Consider the following 7,098-nt stretch of genomic DNA (forward strand, 5'->3'; position numbering starts at 1 on the left):
GCATTCCTTCCACTCAAAGGGCCTGTAATCAATGTAAGAGATGCTCCTGTTACCTGCTTCAGCTTGTTGGAGCCCCACTAGGTGGACCACCCCCACCTGGCCTCCCTGCTTGGTTAGGTTTCAGGGAGTTGGACGCTCACCATCGGGCCCTGTGCCCAGTAAGATCTGAACTCAAACAGGGGGCTGGCCACCCTCAAAAAGATGGAAACCACTTATCTGTATAGAGTCAACATTTCTATTAATTTAGTAATGGCACCAGTGGTAAAGAACCCACCTGCCAATGCAGGAGACGCAAGAGATGCGAGTTCAATCCATGTTGGGAAGATCCCCCAAAGGAGGAAATGACGACGTACTCCTGTATTCTTTTTTTTTTTTTTTTTTTACTCCTGTATTCTTGTCTGGGAAATTCCATGGACAGAGGAGCCTGGAAGACTACAGTCCATGGGGTCGCAAAAGAGTCGGACGTGACTTAGAGACTAAAAAAACAACAAACTTGTTCAGTTAGGTTACTGAAAAGATGAGTGTAAACAGAATCTGTTTTTTACCCATATATATTAAGGGAGTACATAAACCAAACCAACCCTTAAAGTTTATCTGGATTGAGTATTTCACTTTACAATTTAAGTCACACTGATCTAGTTAAAGGCCATAGGCCTTATTATTATTTTCTGTTATTAGCCAAATTTTTGTTTGCTTGTGGTCTGATTCTTTCAGGTGTAGGCTTGTGTTAATTTGTAGGGTTGAGTTATTTATGTCATATTACAGTCTAGTCTATCTACTTCCTATGTGTTTTCCTCTCAAGATGATCACCAATTCAAAATGAACTTAAACCCTAAGCCCAGGAGTAGGACAAAAGGACTGAGAATGGGACTTGAGAGAACGGAAGGATCGTCTCTTGGTATTTTGGCCCAGTTGTCCTAGACCCCAAAGGCAGACGGAAGCACTCAGCTCACAGGGGAGGGAAATAGGAAGATAACAAAGATAAAAACACCAACTCCACCCAAATGACTCAAATGAAGGCGCGTCTTGGAGTCTTTTTGTTTTCCTGAAACTCGAGGCCTGAACCTAGGAGAGCACTGTCCAGCTGCCTCTGCTCGGATGGGAGCTTCATAAATCTCCAGAAAGTGGCTGACCCTTTCTCTTCTCTCTTTGGCTCTGTTTCCTTCTTTGCTGAGGGCCCTGATTTGTGAGAGCAGAAGGGAATTGCATCAGTCAGTTTTGAATCAGACAAAACAAAACCAAAAGGACAGCCTTCCTTGGAAATGAAAAAATACTGGTGGGAATTTTTTTTTCCACCACCCCTGACTTACTAAGCAGCACTAAGTATATTAGAGGAGAGTAGACAGGATTTCAGATATATGAAGGGGAGCAGCAATTTGAACCCTGAGTTGGGTGGGGCTTGAGTACGAAAGCAAAGGTATGGATTCAGCCTCATGATTCTCCCTCTCCCCCTGCAGGTGAGAAGAGGTGAAGAGACAGAAGCAGTGCAAGTATGAAGGTGTACGTCTGCAGGAATGCCCCTGTACCTGCCGCTACAATGAGTGAACAGAGAAAAGAGTCCAGGAGAGGAAAAGAAAAGGTGAGTGAAGTTGAACAAGAAAATACTCAGGTCAGTAACAGTGATCATAAGAACCATTAAGGGTAAGAGTGATAATAAGAACTATATGCTGCATTCATCCATTCAACATGCATTTGTTCACTGCTGCTCTGGGCATGGCATGTTCTAGGGTCTGAGGATACAGTGGTAAATAAAATTAAGCCACTCCTTCAAGAAGTTCTAGAGTAATACATGTCAGGCAGGTAACATTCCTCATCTCATCTATTGACCCTGTGAAGTGATTACTGTTATCCCATCCTACAAATGATAAAACTGAAGCACAAAGAAGCTTTTATAACTTGGCCAAGTCTCACAGCTGAGCCAAAATTTGACCTCAGGTCCCTCTGACTCCAGAGCCCCTAGAGTGTTATATGCACCCTCCACTAGTGAATCCCCAGTGAAGCCCCACTGGCCCAGCTTCAGTAGTGAGAACTCATTGGACTGACCATTTTCCCTCCTTGAACTTGATTCTGTCCATCCATGGCAAAGGGGATGGATTCACTGATCTCTAAAGTCCCCTCCCCCTTATTTGGAAACATATTCTATGCTGATATCCTCTCTGCCCCCAAGTGCTTCTCATGGAGATGAGCGGGAGGAGCTCAGTGGATGTTCAAAAAGAGATGACAGCCCAGAGTAATGTTTCCCACACTGGGTTCCAAGGATTTCTTTCCCGGGATTCTGAAGTTTTCTATGAGAATTTGATGTTTGTGAAACAGATTCCTTGAGAGCCCAAGAGCCCTCAGTTCCAGAGAAAAGCAGTCCTGGAGTTGCTCTCTGACCAGCAGAGGAGGGAAAATGATGGGGTGGAAGGAAGGATGGGGAGAAGGGTCTGCTGGACCTCGGGAAGCAGCCTGTCTGGGCAGTTACCTTTCTTCCTGGAGGTACAGGACTGGGGCAGTCCCAGCACAGCCCCTCCCCTTCCCCTGCCTTCTTTAAATATGTGCAAGTCATGGGGGAGAGTGGCTCAAGAGGGAGGGGTTACAGGTATATTTAAAACTGTTTCACAGCAAAAACCAACACAACTTTGTAAAGCAATTATCCTCCAATTAAAAAAAGACTCTCTAAAAAATACCAGCAAGTCCACATGCCCCCTAAAGCTGGGAGAGGTGAAAGGCAGTGGGGGGATTGGCGGGGGGGTCCAAGGCGGTTCAGGGTGCACCTAGAACTTTGAGGGTCAGGCTAGAGCATTTGAGGGAGGAGGAGCATGCCGCCAAATGGTCATGGGTGCCCCCAAAAGGCCGGAGGGGTCTCAGCTCTTCCCCTGAACCCCAGCTTACCTCACCTGGCCAGTGAGGCGAGAATGTGAGCCCGGCTTGCCCAGGAGCTAAATGCAGCCCAGGTCCCCCTGATAAGCTTAGTCAACTTATTAAATTACACAGGAAAAATAGAGATGGAATATTAATTCCGCACACCTCTCCCCTCTGCCTGGGTAACCTGCCTTCTCTGGGTTTCACTTTTCAAAGCCTGAAATAGATATGGAGATTTTGTGCTTAATTAAAGGAGAAGGGTGCTCACTTCAAGTCTTTTCAAAATCATTTTGGTTCTGAGCTCAGTGGAGCCAGTGAAGACCCAGTCACCATCTGGCAGGAAAGGTGTTAACTTGGAGTCTCCGGTCAATTCTAGACATCAGATGCAGAAACAAAGACAATTAATTTCGGAGTCCTGCTTGGCCGGCCCCTCCTAGCTGGTAAGCCGAGAGCCTCTGTATTGACTTGCTAGGTATTAAAAAGTTAAGTCTGCTAGGTCACCTGCAACACAGAATGCCAGGTGCCAGAGCCCGCCCCACCAGGCAGGATTATCTTATCAGCCAGGCTGATAACACTCAGGAAAGCCTGGCCATAAGAAGCAAATATTTATAAGCCCAACACCTTTCAGTCCATAACAGATTAGGCACAGGATGGCAGCAAGCGCAGGGGGCTGAGTTAGCAATCAGCTCTGGGCTTCGGAGCCTGGTTCCCGATCAGAATCTTCCCATGCATGTTCGCCTCACAAAGAAGGCATGCTGATTACTGAACTGTATAGGAGTCACTTTCCCACCTGTTCCCTCACCGGACCCTCATGACAGCCTGGTGAGGGAACAGTTATTGTGTTACTCCCATTTTACTGTGGAAGAGACTGAGGTACAGAGAGGTCCACTGATTTGTACTTTCACATTGCTAGCAAGTGGAACTTAAACTCAGGTTTTCTGGTTTCAGAACTTGTTTGTTTTCTAAGCTGCAGCACTGGCCTTGACTGGTTCTCACTTGGCCATGCTTTAAATTCACAGCTCCCCAAGGAGCCCCTTGTGCCCCTCAATTCCTTGGTCACAAGCTCCTCTCACTTGGCAGATGAGGCCAACCAGAATCTGATAAAGAGGGAAAAGGAGATAGTGACCCCAGGGGAACAGTCACTAAAATACCCCTGGCCCCAAAACACACACATCCCTGTGGGCTCTCCGAGGGCTTGGAATTCATTCCTTTGGGTCTCCTGGTCTTTTCTGTTTATTCATTCTCCCTGGGAGAGGTGATTAAATGATTAGATGCAAATGAATTAGAATGAGAGGTCATCCTTGGTGTCAGAGGAGGTGTCCCTGATTGGAGGGGTCACTGGTTCCCTCTGTGCTAGTGTGGAGGGAGGCTGGGGGGAACCTGGAGGAAGCCCCCTCCCTCTGGGTCTTGGGTTTCTTCTCTGCCAAAGCAGACTAAATGATCTTAGACATCCCTACTTCCTGAACCTCAGAAAAATCTCCTGGGATGAGGAGCTCCATAAACCCTTCTCTTTTCATCCTCAGCCAGGAGAGCAGGAGTATTCTGAGGAAGCAACTTCTAAACTGCAGAAGAGGTGAGTAGCTGGGGTCAGGAAGCAGCCCGTGCAGAGGCCTGGAGGTGAGTGCCAACATGCGTGTCTGAGCAACTGTGGTCCCAAAGCTTAGGTTACAAGCGGTTGAGAGATGAGGCTCAGAGATAAGCAGGACCCAGATTACAAAAAGTCTTGTAAGACCATGTTAAGGAGTGTGGGCTTTATCCTAAGAGCAACAGGGAGCCAGAAAGGAGTTAAAGCAAAGAAGTGGCGTGACAGTAGGCGTGTTTTAATACTTTCCCTCTGGAACAAATCTGGAGACTAGATTGGAGGGTGGGGAACAGAAGAAGGTGATGGGAAGAGGAAGGGCACTGGGAGAGAGAGACCCCACCTGAACTTCTTTCTGCTTCCCACCCCCTTCCTCTGACCTAGGTTGGCCTGGTTATGATACCTGTATTTGCAAGAGTAATACTACTGGGCTTCCCAGGTGGCTCAGACAGTAAAGAATCTGCCTGCAATGTGGGAGACCCCAGTTTGATTCCTGAGTTGGGAAGATCCCCTGGAGAAGGGAATGGTAACCCACTCCAGTATTCTTGCCTGGAGAATCCCCTGGACAGAGGAGGCTGGTGAGTTACAGTCCATCAACTTGCAAAGAGTCAGATATGACTGAGCAATAAACACTTTCACTTTTTCACCATTTATAGTTGCTTCCTTTATGCCAGGCACTGTGTGGGGTGCTGTCTATGCTTTGTCTCATTTATGCCTCACGGTAACCCTACCAGGTAGGAATGCTTACCGGAATTTATAGATGAGAAAACTTGGGTCAGAGAGGCCAGGTGTCTTGCCCTGGGTCACACGGCTGGTAAATTGCCTCAGCACTACACAGGCAGAGATGTGGCTCATTGTTTTTAACCATGGGTGCCCCGCCCCCTGAGATGCCATCCCCACGGTTAGCCTGCACTTTCAGGGCAGGATGGAGCTCTGTTGGCCAGCTTCCTGCAGCAAAGGAGAATTGGAGCGGACGTCCTAGTTAGCACAGATGTGATTGGCCGTGGGTCCCCTTTAAACAAGCTGTGTGGTGCATCTGGAGAGGGTGAGAGGTCTTTGGGAGCATTTGGGATCCCATGGCTGGTTCACCTTTTGGGTCAGAGGGGAAACAGAGCTGGGCCTGGGGCAGACTGTGGTGCTGCAACCCCCCCTCCATCCACCTCTCACATGAAGGGGCCTCTCAGAAGCCTTGGGGCTTCAGGAACCACTTCCCAATCCAGAGGGGAGCCAAGAAGTCACACTTCGCAGAAGCTAGAGAATGCAGAGGGAGAATGGCTATTACTTCTTTCCCACACTGCCTTTTCTAGAGGGGGAATAGGACCCCAGGTCTGGGTCAGGGAGCTCTGAAGGGCACCCCAAGGTGGTTAGCACAGGGGCAGCACTCCCAAAGGCCAGGTAGAGTAGAAGGGTAGACTGACATCCCTGATTTGATTCCCCCCAAATCACTGGAGACCCCCAGTGAAATTCACCCACTTCTATCCCATGATACAGAACAAAGAGGTTACTTTGCTGAGAGCCAGGAGTGCAGGCTTCTGTGCTGGGCCCTGCCACATCAGGCTGGGTAACCTTGGAAAGGTCCTTCTCCTATTCCTTTTCCCCCACCGGATGGGGTGAGCCCTAAATGCCCCCTCTCCCAGCCCTGGAATCCAAGTCTCCAGGGTCTGGATGAGCCTGTGGTCCAAGCTGGCTGGCTTCATAGCCCTCTCCAGTCATGGTGGCCCATCCTCTCTCCCAGGGCCACCCTGGAGCCAGGCTAGAGAGCAGGCCAGAGGTTCTGCCCCTGCCCCATCTCCCCAATCCCTCACTTCCCCACTCCCCCCTTACTCTAGGAGGACACCAGCCCTTCTGGGTTTGCTCTGTCAGTTGGATAGGGCTGGCTTGCACCTGCAGAAGGGCACACTAATTTATTTTGCATCATTTTGCATTACCTGGCTCCTGGGCCTCCAGCTTGACATGCAGATTTATGTAAAAGAGACCCGACATGCAAATGAGCCAGGCCTGCCACTTGTTTTAGTAACAGGCAGGGCCGTCTCACTGGCTCCTCTGGCCCAGCTGTTCTCCCCACGGCCCATGGATCTCAGGCCGAGGCCAGTCTCCCTGCTGCGATGCCTCTGCTCTGCTCAGAGCTCAGGCCAGGCGGGAAGTCAACTTGACAGCGAGGTTAGAAAGAAGAAAGCTCAAACCCTGCTTCCCCAAGGAGTTTCCGGCTGTGACCTGTTAGGAGACAGTGGAGAGATAAAGACAAACACCCACACCCGACCAGAGAGAAAGAGGCCAACTGAGAGAAAGGTGCACCGGGACTCAGAGGGGCCAGGAGTCAGGGCTGCACACGAAACAAGCACGAACGGAGAGGGGTAGGCAGATGGACAAAGAGCAGGTGAAGCACAAAGTCAGAAAGGGGGAGAAGCCAAAAAAAAAAAAAAAGCCAGCAGAGACAAGAGACAGGAGAGATGGGGACACAGGAGGGGGATGCTGATGGAGGGGGCGGACACCAAGAAAGGAACAGATTTCAGAGCTGCTGTGGAGGAAGAATAAGGATAGAGCAACAGCCGGGCTGCGGGGAAGAAAAGTGAGGGAGGAGTTGGCGATGATGACAGCTTGACGTTGGGGAGTGGGGGAAAGGAGTCACAGGCGGAAGTGACGGGGGAGACCCGTGGGGAGAGACGGGGAGCTGC

General features: G+C 49.6%; 1 long non-coding RNA gene across 1 annotated transcript in view; it reads left to right on the forward strand.

The window, feature by feature from the left end:
• Positions 1 to 4,965, forward strand: part of LOC122675813 — a 48,380-nt gene extending 43,415 nt beyond the window's left edge. The window contains exons 6-8 of the long non-coding RNA XR_006335351.1: positions 1,458 to 1,579; positions 4,368 to 4,417; positions 4,808 to 4,965. This is a non-coding gene — a long non-coding RNA (uncharacterized LOC122675813). The remainder of the gene's footprint in view (positions 1 to 1,457; positions 1,580 to 4,367; positions 4,418 to 4,807) is intronic.
• The last annotated feature ends 2,133 nt before the right edge of the window (positions 4,966 to 7,098 follow it).

The sequence above is a fragment of the Cervus elaphus genome, chromosome 19 (assembly GCF_910594005.1).
Source record: "Cervus elaphus chromosome 19, mCerEla1.1, whole genome shotgun sequence".
Lineage (NCBI taxonomy): Eukaryota > Metazoa > Chordata > Mammalia > Artiodactyla > Cervidae > Cervus > Cervus elaphus.